Source organism: Oxyura jamaicensis, chromosome 3, assembly GCF_011077185.1.
Source record: "Oxyura jamaicensis isolate SHBP4307 breed ruddy duck chromosome 3, BPBGC_Ojam_1.0, whole genome shotgun sequence".
NCBI classification, from domain to species: Eukaryota; Metazoa; Chordata; class Aves; order Anseriformes; family Anatidae; genus Oxyura; species Oxyura jamaicensis.
The window spans coordinates 70017707-70034599 of record NC_048895.1 but is presented as its reverse complement, the minus strand read 5'-3'; the positions used below and the strand labels follow the sequence as shown (position 1 = coordinate 70034599).

The window sequence follows — 16893 nt, the reverse complement described above, 5'->3', positions numbered from 1 at the left end:
AAATGGCTGCCCAGAGAGGCTGTGATTTCTCCAGTGCCGGAGATAACCAAAACCCAAAGGGACATAGCTCTGAGCTACCAACTTCAAGCTGACCCTACTTTGAGCAGGGGGTGGATCATCTCCAGAGGTCCTGTCTAACCCCAGCAGTTTTGTGATTCTGTGAGCTCACAGACAGATCTGCTGCACTTAGCAGCATCCTCCTCTCCTTCCTTCCAGGAAACTGGAGACAAATGCAGCAATTCAGTAACGTAGCAAAAAACATGGCACACATTTTGCGAGGAAATGGCATGGTTCGAACTCCTGCTTTTTCAGAACCTGTGTTCTAACGTGAATGGTAAAGCTATGCGATGCAAAGAAAAAAAAATCAAAAACCAAAGAGCTGCTTGGTGAGCAGTGGTTTACCACAGGCAGTAAGCACTAGGTGGAAATTCAGTGCAGACTTTATGCTACACCAACCTCTTAATGCATGCTGCGTGAGGTAACGTGCTCCGTGTGCAGGGAATTAATGTGAAGCAGCCAGGGTGCTGTAAACATACACTTGGCTTTACTGACGGCAAGTGCTGTCCTCATCCATGCCGCTGGGATGAACCAGTCGGCCTGACACTGATGGGCTGTGCCCTTGGCCTGGGGACATGTAAGACCTGCGTCCCAACTCCTTGCTCTGCTCACAAACTACCCTTTGAAATGAGCTACATGTAATGTTTTCTTGGTTTCCCTGTTCTGTCCCAAGCCACCACACAGTGACCTCTTTTCTCGGCCTCTGTGAGCACAGCCCCAGCAGGGCCTCCCACCGGCCCCGGGGGAGCCTCGTAGCCTGCCCTGGCTGGAATGGGGAGGCCAGCAAGGAGCAGCGAGAGCCTCTTCTCCCTCAGTGCCCACACCGCTTGTGCAGACACCTGGCTGCCCAAAGCACACAAACGCCTACTGTTCTCACCCACCTCTCTCCCCTCCGAAGCCAAAGGCGTTCAAATTGATTAGTCTTGCAGCACACAACAGAACAGCTAACCCATTATGTGTGGCAGCCTGAATTCCCTTCTCCTGCTAGCTCTCCTCTTAAAACAGCAGTGTAAAGCTCCAGCTCGGCCTGAACAACTGAGGAAGTTCTTGAAAACAGTGAGGGTGAAGAGATATTTTAGGTATCCTAAGGAACAGTTGGTTTCTCCCTGCTGAGGTGCCCACAGCACCTTTAATGCATAATTTCCATTGTGACCTGCTAAAATAATGAGATCTACTACTCCTCTCACATGTCCTTTCTGCAGGTGCTGGGCGGATTTGGGAAGAGATTAGTTATCAATCGCCACTTGCCAAGAGTAGATTCAGATATATACATTCCTGTATGAATGACTCAAGAGACTTGTTCCTTCTTTTCTCCTAGGTTATACTTTTTTCTCCTGTTCTACCAGCCTTGTTCCCCTGCTGTACCCAGTCACAACCCGCTTGTGGTGGACAAACTGGAGAGTGGTAAGCAACTCTGGGCTTCTTCCCTTTCATCACGGGATTTCATTCGGACTCCCTTTTCCAGGCCTCAGAGCACAGCTGATTTCTGAGAGCAGAAAGGAGAACAAGAATAGCGTTAATCTTCAGTGATGTGATAAAAATCACGCTCTCATACAGACAACTGGAAAAGGATTTCAAAAGAGCTGTTGTGCCAAGAACCTGATAGCAAAACCTGAAATTAAAGCCAACCCACACCTTCCTGTTCACAGACAAAGCTCTTTCATTTTCTCCCCAGCACTCCCTCTTCTCGACTAATACTACCTGGGACTAAAATGGAAGCTGCCACCAAGCACACACACCTGACCACCAAAATGCCCAGAGCTTTCAGAGGCCACCAAGCATTCCCATAACAAAAGCACAAGTGCTGCTGCTTCACATGTGGGGTCACCTCATCTCCCTCACCTTTTAAGAATTACAGGTAGTAGAAGAACATTATGCTTTAAGATATGGGACAGGAGAACAGGACACATGGAGGTTTCATGGATTGGGTGCAATCGAAGCCAGCAAGGAGCACAGAGGTGAGGCAGAGCACCAGAAGAGGAGGAGGAGGAAGAGGAGGAGGAGGAGACAGGAGCCCCAGCAGCTCATGCGCTTCACGTGCGAGTGCCAGCTGGCAGCTGCGTGCTGCTGGTTGCGTGTGGGCCGCGCGGATAACAGAAGAGATGAGCCTGTAGGGGAGGAACTGTCTAATAAATCATTAATGAATGAAAATATGAAGTAATCTGTCTGCCTAGGAGGCAAAATTGTCTAATAATGAGAATGGTGGACTAGGAAGCCAGAGCTGAGGTTCCTACCCCATCCTCACCCCAGCTCCTTTTTCTGTGCTTAAGAAGATACAACTGCCTCCTGACATTGAAGGGCTTCTTTCTTAAAATCAACACAGCAAAACCATGATGTATATTAAAATGATAATAAAATGTACAGCATCATTTGCAAAAACTGCAGTCCTTGCTCCTCTTTTGTCACAGGCAGCATACAAAGACAACATCCGTTCCCAGAGACAGCTCACACTAAACCAGGGGGTTTCTCAAACCCATAACAAAACCTAGTGTGACCTTTTGCCAGTGCCGGTGGCATTTAATTTGAAATCGATTAACTATACTCACAGTGCTAATTACCCATGGGCTTTTTTTTTTTTTTTAAGCAATCTGACTACTGGTTGGAAATGTATGGGTATGCCGTGTGTGGACAGGGACACTGCTTTCTCTGCACTCTCTGAAATGAAGAGAAAAAGCTCAAGAAACGATTTTGAAAGTTACATACGTATTTATGGCGATAGCTGCAGGGTGACCAGGCACATTCAGATGGAAAACGATGAGATTGTCAGGGGAAGGGTCAGGAGGTCAGTGTGGTTTGTTGTGCACAAAGACCTAGCAGGATGTGTAATGCAGCACAAAATCAATACAGACCCTGCATGAAAAAGCAGTCGTCAATCCTGTACAAATCTCAGACTTATTTGGAAAGATCCTCATAAGGTGATTCTTGACTTGTGTGAAATCTTTAACTCTTCTCTCTTTCCTCTGTCTTAAAAAATCCTGAACATTCAGGGATTAAAACAGTTTTAACGTAAACACCTAAGGAAGAGATGGCACAAATCAAGATGAATCCATCTGACGGATTGGCTGGTTGGAGCAGTTATGGGGTAGGAAATAGAAGTGTTTTATCAATCAACGTGCTTACAAGCTACACTTTTCTGAAGCAAACAATGTACAGATTGCAGTGGAAACCATAAACAGAAGACACGTATGGTCACAACTGAACCAGCGTACATGGAAACCCAACCGAGCCTCTGAGCAGACCTGTAGAGTTTTCCTGCATACCTATTTGCAGCCCTGAAGTCCATTTTAATTAGCCTGCCAAACCCTATTGAGCCACAACAAGGTTATTACTGTTTACCAAAGGGCCTGCTCAGGCAATTTTAAAAGGAAATTGCCTGTGCCTAATCTAATCACTAATAAGTATTTAAAACTATGTTAGATCTAAAAAGACCAACAAAGAAGCAGGAAGCTCTGAAAGGTTCAAGAAGCTTCATGATTCTGTTCCCGTAAATCACAGCAGCAATTTGGAGATGAGCTCTCTGGAGACATTCCAAGTCATAATCAGATGCTGTATTCCGCCGAGAACAAACACAACGCAGGTGAGCTGACTTAAAGCACACAAAAGTATGATTTCTCACATACATAACCTTACCGGTTACTGAATACATTTACATAATAAGTGGGTTTTTTAAAATTATCCACTGGTGATGTCATACAGATTTAAATAATCTTCAGCGCCAGTCTCTGCTATATGCAAGCCATATCTGACGCTTTAAAAGCCTTTGCAAAAGATTTAACTGGGCTCCATTAAAGAATTCAAATTTTCAAACTTTTTTAAGCATACGCTGAGCAACATCTATTAAATGTAACAAATGGATTGCGATGACTTGGATGTTTCCAGATCCTTGCAGAGAAACAGCTTGCAACACGAGAAGGAATTACTTCTGAAAATTACAGAAAGTTTAATTGGAGGTTGCTGGACCTTTTTAAGCTACAGTCAAGCTTATTAACATTAGCAAATGTACGGCATTACCTGCCGAATGACTGCAGAAGTACATTTGATGAGTCACTTGCTAGATTATGCTTTGCCAAACTGACCAAGAACAGATTTCTGTTGCTGCTGTTACCAACAGCTACTTCGACATGTGTGGACTGCCACGGTTTCAGCTTCAGTACTGCCTGCTCTTTTGCTATGTGTTCTGGGTGAGAGAGAGAGAGAAAGAAGGGAAAAGCTCCCTTCACACTCCACCACTCCACTGACATAGATTAGCCTACGAGAGATGACCTGGATTCAAACTTGGTTAAATACCAGAAAGGGAAAGTCGTGAGCAGACAAAGCAAGCTCCAAGGGGATTTATCTCAGACTTCCAAGAGTTTTCTGGTGTTTCACCCAACCCCGACTTGCGGAGCATATTAAATTTGCTGCTCTCCCTGTCCAGTATCATTAGAGAACTGTCCATCAATGAACAGATTTCTATCAGAACTGGTTATCAACCTGAAGAAACTATACAACTAATCGCCAGCTGTGCCTAGGGCACCTTCCTCCTCCTCCGTCACTGAACTGAAAAGAGTTTTCTGTGTTTTTCTTTTTTTTTAAACAAGGACAGTTCTTGTCTGGGTGACACGTAGAAGCGTTTCCAACCCAGAAGAGCCTAAAGCTACACCATAAAGCTTCTGGAATTTTTCCCAGACATAAGAGATACAAAAGAAAAAAGAAGAGAGCAAGACATTGAATATATTCATGGGTATCCTCTACAAGAAGAGAAATATTCTAGGAAAAAAAATACCACAAGAATTGCTTGTTACAGTGGAAGTGAAGCAGCAGTGGTAATTTGACATAAAAATTCTCTACATGGCAGCCCTCTTACAGCTCCTTCTGAAGCAGGACAGTGGCCTGGGCTGGTGCTGGTCTCTCCCTGCAGTTAGGAAGAGTTTTCCTAAAGAAGAAGAGGTGGTTAAAAGTCATGGCTTAGGAATTTATTTCTTTAATCAGAAGTACAGCTAGGGAAATATTTAATACAGCAATAGAAACCACTGTGCTTTTGCTAAGTCTCCCGTGGTACACGTGACTTTCAATGATGCCTCAAATATATGCCACAAAGGGAAAGCACGCTCTTCTTTTGATTTCTGGAATCTGAAAGGTGCTGTAAAAGCAGTCTGGTGACACGAGATTAACTGTCCACATTTCCCCCCCAAATTTAAAACTGAATTCCCACGTAAATTCACCCAAATCTTACTTGCATAAAGGCATGGGTAAAAGCAGTTACAAGTCCGGGGACCTAAACCAGATGGGAAAGGCAAAGTAACAAAACCCATCTTTGTGCGAGCTCTTCCCAAGCACACCCCCCCGTGCACAGCTGAGGGCTTTGATCTCTGCCTCGAAACCTCTGGTCTCAGAGCCCTGCCCAGCGCTGGGCTGCTGAGATGCCTTTAAGGTGGGATGTTTTCTGCATATTACGCAACATACAGCCCTCCTGGAGGCTGCTGTGAGAGAGGTCACAGGCAGGGTGCTACCTCTGAGCATCAGCCACGTGAAGCTGCTGGGACCAAGCCGCAAGCCACAGCACTGTGCAGGACTCCCTCCCGTTGAGAAGTCAGTAGCACGTTTCCCATGCATGACCTGGCAAGTTTCTGCAAAGAACTGTTTCTGGATAACATCTACACCACTTGCAGAGGATGACAGACATGTGGCGGGCACATGCCACGCTAACAGTACAGAAACGATGAGTACTTCAGTGTTAACATGCAAGAATTCTGTTAAGCTATAGCGATGGGGCTTGCGTCTTCAAGGTGCTCTCAGCTTGAACCACGATCAAAACACTGCAAGCAGCCCCTGATTCAACACAAGCTTTCCTTCTGCTTCGTCAGCTTGGAATAGTGCTCCCTCTCCTCCGAAACGCCTGCCTCATAACCAGCCTCATCCAAAAAAGAATTAGAGGAAGATACAGGCTGTCATTTACAACCGTGCAGGCTGATCCCCTAACAACGCCTAATGACATACAGGAAAACTGGTGGTTAGACCCGAGCTAAGCCTCCCTGTGTAATTACAGTCACTCAGAGGGCAAAACCCAAGAGAAAAACTTATTAAAAAGCAAATGCAACAATCTCGGGCTCCTGCAAAGATACTTAGCACATACCAACATGGGCAGAGAGGATGTCTTAAAAATAGGACTGTGGATGTTGCTTGCCTTCCCAGACAACGTAAAAAAGCCACTTCATTCATATACAGATTTGTTTCTCTGTGTTTAGACAGATTTGGCATGAGCACCATGGTAGAAAACAAAGGGAAGTCTACAGGATCTCTCAGATGTCAGTTTCTCCATTTTCTGTATGTCTACAGATGTATTTGCAGATCTCCTGCTCTACAGGTAGAGCAGAATTTCACGTACTGGATCTCCTATCAGCCTCCATCTTAGAAGAATAAAGACACAATTGTCTAAACCCATCATGTGATGTAAATGGGAAGAAATGGGGGATAAAAGGATTATGTTTTGACAGTAAATGGCATGTAGAGAGAGACTAGTGCCCTAATAACGTGGGATAAGCTGTGGGGAAAAAATGGACACCTAATTGCCATACACAACCAACAGACATAACAGCTAAATGAGGACTTCCCCAAACTGCTGATTTGGTGCAATTACAGCTCACCAGAAGGAGCACCCAGCAGCAACGGGTGCTGGTGCGCTGATGTAACCACTAGCCTAAAGCATGTTGGGCTGTAATTTGGTGCAGGTTCCCACTGAAAAAATGACAAAACTTCTAACTTCTGATGAGCAACAAAAGAGGACAAGAAATGACCTGAACTCACATTTATCAAGTTTGCAGTGTAAGTTTCTTTCCACACCATCTTCCTTCTAACTAGCATTTAACTGTATGAACTGGAAAAAAAATTAACCAAGGACCAAAGCAGGCAATGTTTCCAATCGCTTCTAAGATACATGTGTGCTTTTTATCTAGTAATTATGGAAAGAAATATAAAAACTCTCCTGCCACTTATATTTTTATCCTTTTACCTGTAAAGCCACTTGCTTTGCGTTGTCGTGATTTTTACACTAGGTAAAATACAACAAGAAATAGTTTGATTAAAAAGTGCAAAACCTGTGCCAGGAAGCCAATATTGTCTGAGAAGATGTTACAGGATTAGATACCACCTTGTAACGGCAGAAAGGCAGGATTTGCAACACCCAGAAGAGCATTCAAAACGCTAGCTGCCTGAGCTATGAGATTCTGTATTTCTCAGGGCTGCTGCTGCATGACATGATCAAGGATGCACGCAATCTTCAAGGCTTTTCAAGCTTTTGCTGGAGGGAGAATTTCAAAGCAGACTTCTCCCTGTCTCATAGTACTAAGTGGGCGGGGCGAGAATGACTTTTACACAGTTGAATCTTTCACTATTTTCCCTAAAAACAATAGAAGCCTTATGATTTACTACACTAGATCCATTCCTATCTGCGGGCACAGCGTAGGTATGGACAAAACACTATTTATTAGAAGGCTGTACAAACCTCTGTTAGCTCCGAGGCTTTCAGGATGATACAGCATAAACACAGACTTATTCTGCACTTAACGCTCGTGGATATTGTCTAAAAATGGCTATTCTCTAAACAGCACCATCCGTGATTTATTTCCCTGATAACGTGCCTTGGGAAGAGCTGGCTTTCCCACACCAGCGGCGGCTGCGAGGGACCCTCGGAGCTGAGGAGCGCTGCTTGCTGCTGGCAGCAGGGATGCTGCAGGATGACGCAGGGTGCTCCAGCAGAGCCGAGCTTACCCAGTGTGACACATCCAGCGGGAATCTCCCCCACCTCCGAGCACCGGCCTTCCAGATCCGCCCATCTCACTTTTATTTTGAAATGGCTAGAGCGATACAGCACTGCAGGCCTCCCGAAAACACTCACTAATGCAGCGTCTTCACACTGTCTTCTTTATTTTTTTTTTTCCTGGATTGCTTCCCAGGCTTTCTTTTATCTTTGAGCTTAGCAAACTGATTAATATAAATAACTCAACGTCCAGAAATACTCAGCTTTGTTAATCTGCAGTGAGATCTCTCCTCTCCTTCATGCTCCTTTTTCTGCAGTTTCATTCTATCCATGCCAGAGGAGCATTTAAGAGGGAGATGTAAGGGGAGATGAAGAACTAAAGCAGTGTGCTTATGCTGTGAGGTGGAAAAAGACACTCGTGTCTAGAGACCTATAACAAGCTCTTACCAAGGAGGTAGCTTGCCTGTATGCAAAGTATTTAGGGCCCAATGTAAAGTTTCACAAAAGGCAGACAGAAACAGACCCCACAGTAATTACATTTGGATACTGCAGTACCCTGTAATACACCCTGATGCCTTCTGTCCTCCATTTAGCTTCTGCAGCCTCTGCTATGCTTGGCTGATAAAACAATCTCCCAAATGATTTTAGCTCTAAAATCTATTAAATCCATGAAGTATTGATGAGGCAGAATTAATGTCGAGAGAATTACATTAACCGCCCCCTTCCCCCAAGATTTCATAAGAGAAACTCCAGAAATAAGCTGGTGCCTTGGCTCTACTACAAAACATAGCGTGCTTGTGTCAGGAAGGGGAAATTTACACCCGTCCACATACCTTAATCTGTATCTAGAGATGTATATAGTATTGCAACATGCAGTCGGTTAGCATGGGTCTTATCTGCAGTCTGTGCCTTATCTGATGCGCAGAAATCACGTTCTCTGTCCTGGTAATCTCGGGGCTGGTCCATGCCCTGCGCCGCACATCACACCGATCCTGCTTCCTTGCCTCTCACACGGGTCGCTGCAGGGTGGCAACGTTACCTACTGAGACCCCGTTGCTGCCTGATTATAAACTTGGCACAGTTTCCAGCTTTGGCAACCTTCTCCATGTTTGCTGTGAGATTTCTTCTTTACTTTGTTGCCGTTTTGGATTTTTGGCATGACTTCAGACCAATTCTTTCAAGCTAATTCTGAAACAAGGCATGGGAAATTGGAGTGATTTGTCCACGTTAGAAGCCTCTGGTCACTCCTCCAGCAGCTTGAGAGGTTTTGTCATTGGGACCAAAAGCTTGTAAGGTGGCAAGGCAAAATCTTTGTATTTTGACCTCTGCAGAAAACTCCTCCCAAGGATGACCACATTACCAACCTCTGAAAAAACAAGTAATAAATTACTGACCTCTGAAAAAATAAACCTCCATTTGCATGGGCTCACTAAAGGAGTGATACTTCCTAGTGACTACATTCCCTGGAGACTACACCTACAATGCCCAGGATCAGGGTGGATGGCAGGGACCCCTACAGTATATCGCAGAAACATTTTTATTCAGTCCTCCAGAGGGGAGGAAGGGGAACAGAAGGTATAAGAACACACAAGTGTGATGGAACAGGAGTTTTTGTATCAACTGAGCAGTGACAAAAATACCCCGAAGCACATGCAGAAAAGAGCAAAGTTGATGTAACACTCCCTACAGCAAACATCTGAATTTGCAGATTTAATGCTCTTCTTTCAGTGGAGCATTTGGAGAGCTTGTTAACAAAAACACCCCCCCCAAAAAAAAGAATAAAAATAAAAAATAAAAACAGCTTATCACTTACAAAATTCTGTCATCTTTGAGTTGCCTAAGATCATGATTCAAAGGTCTCTGGGACTGAGCCAGGAGGTGCAGCAGCATGTGGTGCTCTGTTGTCTGTCTTACCAGTCCTTCCTTATTTCTTCTCCAGTGGCTAACGCAGGAGGGTCCCCCAGGTGGATGGCCCACAGACCGACTCTCTTTGGATCACTAAATGCATTACCAGCAAGACTTAGGAAACACTTGGGAGAATGTGTGACAGAGACCGAGACACAACAACGATCTCCTCTGCCAGAAGCTGGAATGCAGCCTCCCTGTGTGGGGTTACCTTGAACACAAGAGCAACAGAGCTTCACAACTGTTAGAGCAGCCCAGTCTGGACTGGAGACGTGCAGCTCTGGGCAGGGGACAAGCTGCATTCCTCACAAATCTGAAGGGCCAGCTTTAATGTTTACCACACCCAGTGGCACCACCATGCACATCTTTTGGATGGAGGAGACTGGAAGAAAAGAAACAGACTAAAATTGGAGGAATTACTAGCATAGCCTATCAAATCTCAGTAAAACCCAAGACATTTTAAATGCTCAAGAATTTCCACACACTTTTCTTCCTAAAGGGGCACGATAATCTGCAGCCAACAGGAAGAGATAATGAAGTTACACAACAGAAGCACATCATGAGGTGTGTCAGTACCCAAATTAATTACTCTGGAAAACTAAAAGCTACTAGAAACAGGACCAAAATACACCAGGTCATCCATAATTACAAAGAACAGCTAATGATTCTGGCAAAGCCTCTCGTGGGCATGGCAGAATACAGGTAATGAGGCACAAGCTATGGTGGGTTATTTTTGCAGTAAGAGCACATATGCCAAGCTCTTTGCAGATAATACATAGTTGATCTGTAATACTTTATGTCAGAAACCTGACAAGTGAGAAGAAATCAGCACGAGAAGTTCCACAGCATTTTTGGTAGATGTCCTGGATGTAAATAATTGTGCCGTGGAAATCGGACACCCAGGAATGCACAGAGCATCACCATCTTTCTAAAGGCAAACAAACCTAATATGCATAAGGCTACTGAAAAGTTGTTTTCATATAATCTCTAAAAATCAAAGCAGGCACGACCTGCTAATTTTTTATTTGTTTAAAATAAAGAAAGAAGATGAATTTCACTGTCCTTAATGGGAAAACAAACAAACAAACCACCAAAATACCAGAGGAGTGTCTTAGCAGCTGAAATACACATTTTCCATATGACTGAGCAACTAAAAATAGCTGAAGCCATTGTTTAAGATGTGCAGTTGCTTTGAATGTATTGACAAGTGTTCAGATAGAAGCACAGCATCTCCAATTTCAACTGAAACATCAAAAGCCCAGCACTTGGGAAGGTACCCCTGCCTAAATTCAGAGTGAAAGGAGCAGTGGATTTCCCAAGTACGTTTTCAGTTTCAAGACCTGTGTTTCAAGCATTCGCAGAGTTCCTGGAAAGAGTAAATCTATAAAAAAGGACGAACGTACAGCATCACACCTGCTTCAGGAAGCACTCCTGGTACTCCTTGCAGTTGTGTAAGTATTTCATGTGCCGGAGAGAGATGGTTGCTCCATGACTGCCTGCTGAACAACATGAGTGTTCAATACAAGGGTCAAATATGTAAGTGCTGAGCAGTACCTGCTCTGACATCCACGAGGCTGCTTTACAAAAATCTCATCAAAAGAGGTCTCTACTCACACTGCTCAGGAAGATATCATCAGTTCAGCTGAGTGAATTTTAAATTCAGTCAAGATTTCCCTCACAGCATTCAAGTATACTTCTCTAATCAGCTCCTACATCCATCATGAATTTTTGATCTGGAACCTGCATGACCTTTTCTAGGACTTTGATCCATGATGAATAAATAACTTCAGTGCCTCTGAGCTCAGATGCTATGTCAGGATAAATTCAAAATGTTCTCTTGGTGCCCAGTCCTTGTTGGATTCAGTGGGTTAGGGACAGAGACTGGTCAAAACTATTCCCTTGCCTTGTATCTTTTGCAATTATTTTTAAAGTCTCTCTGAATTTGGAATGCCATAGGCAAACACACAGTGGGCAGAGATCCTTACAGACAAGAAACTCAAGGTTCCTGACTGTTCTACCTCAAAATGAGGTTTTTCAAACTGAAGAAAGAGGGAAAGGAACAGCTGTGAAAACAAGCAAAAGTTGCAGAAGCTGTTTACATATTATAATGGAAAACAAAAATAAATTTTGGGGGCAAAATCCTGGAGCATGGAGTGCCACAAACTCACTTCCAGGCTGGCTTGAAGAAATCCCAGGGTGGGTACACAAACCAGCAGTGAGAAGTGTCTCTGTTTATTAGGTTATGTCTGAGCAACTCAGGAAAACAGGTAATTTTCAGGAGCATCAGTTTGTCAGCTAACCCTCTTCTGAGTTTTGAGATTCAGCCAAGTCAGCAGCCATGCTCCCCAAGTCTGAACATGAACTAAAGGTTGATAAACCATGTGCAAGTAGATTCTCAGTAAACCAGACTGCATTTCTTCCCCTCAGTGACAAGCTTGCTGCATCTATGTGACACCACATTTCTTTGGAGCCAGGAAGCAGCTTCCCTGATGTGGGGTTGGGAGAGTCTTCTCCAAAACCCCCTTCTCACAGGCAAGGAAGATGCTCCACATGGGATCAACAATGAGCAATAACAACGAGAAGCAACACGGAAACACTTTTTCACTCCGAAGATGGTCATACTTTGGAATAGGTGCCCGGAGAGGGTGTAAACTTTCTACCCTTGGAGTGCAGCTGAATTTTGAAAATCAAGACCCCGAGCAACCTGATCTAATAGAACCTGTTTTAAGTGGGCAATTGGATAAAATGATATCTTATCCGTTTCTTCCAACCAAATTTGTTCTAGGATTCTGATAAACATGTTTATTTCATCTCTTTCCTCTTGCTGCTCTTGAACTATGTTCCTTCATTAAGGACAGCCATAGAGCCTAGACCAGTCTCAGCTGATGCAGCTTTGAAGGGAAATTTAAACACAACGATCTGACTACCAGGGCTGCCCATAACCTCATCTTTGTGTTACACAAGAACACCATTTTTGCATTACGATGCTGCTCCTTGACCTGACAGCACCTTAGCTTTGTCACACAGAGATCGGCCAATATGTAAGGACAACGGACAACTTCCAGTATCAAAGTATAGTTGTTACCACCAAAGAGCGAACTAGATATACATCCTATCATCTCCTGCAGTAACAGAAGTCTGCACAAAATCTCATGGATTAATGAGCTCATGCTGCTGGTCTGTATGACTCTTTGGGCCTAGAACTAAATTCCAGTTAAATAATTTTATTCATATTTTCCTGCATATGGATATGGGTGGAAGCTTACAACATGCACAATTGTCAAAAAAGCCAAACTGTAGAGAAAAAAATGCTTAAAAGATCTGTGGTAGGGTTTACCAAGGTACAGCTGAACAAGGCTTTTCATGCATTTGGCTTTTTTTTTTTTTTTTTTTTAATTCTGATCTTGGTTATCTTTTCTTATCTTTAAGACTATCCATGCTGCAGAAGGCTAAATGATCTACACTTAAACATCTCCTAGCTAATCCTGATCCTTCTGTATGATGTAACAACATCTGTTTTGTGGTGGTGGGTTTTTTTTCGTTATTGTTTGTTTTAAATTGCATAAAAGAGTAAGTGTTCTCACAGAGCCAGTCTTTGATTTTCAATTTTCTACCCCTGCAGGCTATCTTACTCTGCCAGTGGAGAATAAGCCAGTTTTCATCTGCAATCTGCACACGCTGGCTGAAGAAAAAATTTCTGTCCAAGACCCTGCTTGGCCAAGGGAAAGAAAGGACATAATCTTCTGCAGGCATTTTTTTTTTTTTTTTTCCAAGGGCGACGGTGATCAATTGGCACCAGCCACAGCTGCACACATTGAATCTCCAAGGGGGAAAAGCAAGATAGATCTACAAACTACTGCAACCCCAATTTTTTATTTTTTATTTTTTTGGCAGGTTGGGCTGGAGATAAAAAGTGAAAACTAGGAAGAGTTTTCTCAGGACTACTCCCTTCTAGTTGGGGGCACGTCACTAATTATCTTCCATTCTTCTATGCCTCCTTCTCCTCCCAGGGGCACGACTCAGCGGCACAGGCACATCACCCGCAACGTGCCACATTCCCACAGCACCTGTAGGACCAGAAGCCTCTGGAAGAGTGGTGTCCAGAGACCAGCCAGAGAAGCAGCAAAGTTTGTCATGTGGGATGGAAAGGAGGAATATGAAGGCTGGTATTTCACACAGGAGCACTGACTGCCTCCTTATCTCACAGTAATAAGCAAACGTCCTGGCTCCATGTGGAAGCTAGAGGCAAGTGAGCTGGACAGATGCTCTGGGAATAGTCAGATTTCACAGAATCACAGAACTGTAGGGGTTGGAAGGGACCTCAAGAGACCATCGGGTCCAACCCCCCTGCCAAAGCAGGTTCCCTAGAGGGAAACTTCCCAGTGACTGGACACCCCCACTGCTTTGGGAGGTATGTGCTCCCCCTACATTATTTTTCTCTTGATTGTTTATACCTCTAGCATGCCTTTTCTTTTTTTTTTTCCTTTGTTTTTCAGTCAGGTTTTGTGTTTCTTCTACTATAGATTTTAGCTCAACCACTCTTCAGCTGAATATAACAGCTACAAACACAATAAGCAGATGCCACTGGAGCAAATGAAACTGCATTCCTTGCCTTGAGGCCCAGCATGCTGCTTTCTGTCAATGCTTCTCACACTGTGAGCCCCCATACCAGAGGAAGAAAAATACATGTAATCAACTACATCTCTGTGAGCTGAAAAAAAAAAAAAAAAAAAAAAAAAAAACTGAAATAAACATTAAGACAATCTGTCTGAAATTGTCATTGAAAACCAAAAGTGATCGAGATGGTACCACTTACCAGAATTTTCCCCCAAAACAGAGCAAGTTGACTTTCACCACATTTCCTCAAAAATGGCTCAAAAACATGCCCTGTAAAATGAGAAAGGGAAAAAAAATTAGTGAGTAGAACACCACAAATCACATTACACTTCTTTCTCACTCTCTGGCATGTATCGCCAAACTTCCACTATTTTCCCTGTTTTAACGAATGAGGTAATTGGATGTGATCCCCTCACAACAAATTATCAAATCCCACCAGTATTATGCAAAATATTAAAGTAATTGCAGGATTCCTTCGGACTGCTCAGACACATCACCGTCACTGACGTGACAGTGATTCATTCGCCAGGGATACAAGGTCAACAGCACGAAGCAAGCTGCGGCATAAAGCAAGCGTGCCAATTATTTCAGATCCATTCCTAAAAAATTGCTCGGTATCTCCTAGTGATTTTGCTTTACCGAAGCGCTTTTGAAATGGGATTCACGTAATGCTCTCGACGGCATCCGCGTTTGAAAGCTACACAAAGAAAAAAAGGGTTGTGCCACCCTACATTTTTTGGCGATATTAATTGCCCCCCGCTCTCCAGAAGAACAAAGGCGGAGAGCAAGTAAGCAAACACAGCATCCAGCCTGACACGCACGAGGGCCGGCTTGAACAACACGGAGAGCAGAAGTGACAAATGCCATCGTTTAGCCAATGCTGAGTAAATTTCAAATGACAGCAACTCCTTATTTTCCCTCGAGGCAAAATCTTTGAAAGAGCAGCTCACGGAGCACAGGCTAACAATGATGTTAAAACATTCATTTTGGAAGCGCCTGGAAGATGGAGGAGCTACGGTTTTGCTGGTGTTCAGGTTTGGGAATGGTGACTGTGCAGCAAACGGAGGAGGGCACGCATTTCAGTGTCCCGGTGTCCAAACCAGTCAGGTCAGACTGAATTTGACCTGCTTTCAGAAACACTCCCGCCTCCCCCCTCTCCCCACAAGTACATGCCTGAATTTTCCACCAGAGAGGCATCTGTGAAATTACTGCTGAATGAGTAACTTTACAACTACACACAGCTGACTTCGGGGCCTGCATTATTGATGGAGAAAACCCGCCCCAGCTGCAGAAGCAGCAGCAGATCTTTGCAGCAGTGCCTTTTGTGAAGGATGCTGTAGAAGGGGGCATGGCTTCTCTGTTGAAATGGCTTTTACTAGTCCTTGTTCCATGAAAAGAAGCTAGGAAAATAAAACTGCTCTTAAGGAATAAGCAAGTAATGCTTTAAAATCATGGCAAGTGGGTTACGCTGTTCTAAATCCCTGTTAGAAAGCAGACCTCTGATCTCGTACGGCTGAAATGTCATGTTGGCTGGAGAATTCGGGGTGGGGAGAGAAAGGAAAAAAAGACATTAAAGATCAGAAGACGTTTTTGTGAGAGGTTTAAAGAACAGACATTTTTAATCACACAACTGCAAATCACAGTGTATTTTTCCTTGCTTGCTTTCTTAGTTTAGTTGTTGAAAAAAAAATCCTGGATGTATCAAGGAATAAAGAAAAAAAACAGCAAACCCTCCTCCCCCGACATCTTTTGTACAGCTTGGCAGAATTCGTAATAACACTTAGAAAAAGGTGGGTCTTAACCACTCTGCTCAGGCTCGGGGAAGGTGGTTATTATTCCAGTACCATCCGTTTCCCTCCTTAGCTTCCAGGCATTTGGCCTGGAAAGCAAAATCAAGTCAAGAAACTGCTCCTGCCTCACAACTAATTGGATAACATCTGCATAGAGAAAAGTTGGGAGCTTAAGAGGGGAGCCAGGTTCGAATCAGTCCAACAGCACCTCGGCTCCAGCTTAGCTCATTATTTTCTCTTGCACCAAGAGACTGATTGGCTTAACAATTACCCCCAGATAAGTGATACGTATGGGGAAACTCTGTACTCCACGCTGCCGGAACCACGAATCCCTGAAAGGCAGAGGCTGGCACTGCTGCCAAAGGGGGCAGAGCCCCCCCGTGCTTATGCGTAGCTTCTGGACACGGCCCCAGCCATGCTCCCTCACCCCAGCACAAATGCCTGTGCACATCAGGATGGAGAAGCAGACAGCATTAAAACCAACTGGATGCAGGTGCCTTAGGACATCCTGAGAGCCTTGTCCAAGCCCTCAGTGAAACTGTGTACGAGAAAAACTAGTAAGAGGGCTGGGCAAGGGGGTACCTAGTTAAAGGCTTGGACAGAGATATGATTTATTGGTCTTGCAAGATCCTCTAAAGTTTGGGGTTGACAGGTAGGAAGCTTGAAGCTTTTCCAGGGGATGCTTTTTGCTTGATTTCAGAAGTTGATGCAAACCAGGCCCTGCCTCTCCAGCCACTAAGGAGATGAGATATCAGGGGATACAGCAGGGCAGGGAGGGAGAAGGGA

The 16893-nt window shown here is 44.1% G+C and overlaps 1 protein-coding gene across 7 annotated transcripts in view; it reads right to left on the bottom strand.

The window, feature by feature from the left end:
- FYN (FYN proto-oncogene, Src family tyrosine kinase) overlaps positions 1-16893 on the bottom strand; it is a 132315-nt gene that overhangs the window by 60855 nt on the left and 54567 nt on the right. For all 7 annotated transcript variants that reach the window (XM_035320245.1, XM_035320246.1, XM_035320241.1 and 4 more), the window contains exon 2: positions 14517-14587. The gene's annotated coding sequence lies outside the window, so the exon portion shown is untranslated. The remainder of the gene's footprint in view (positions 1-14516; positions 14588-16893) is intronic.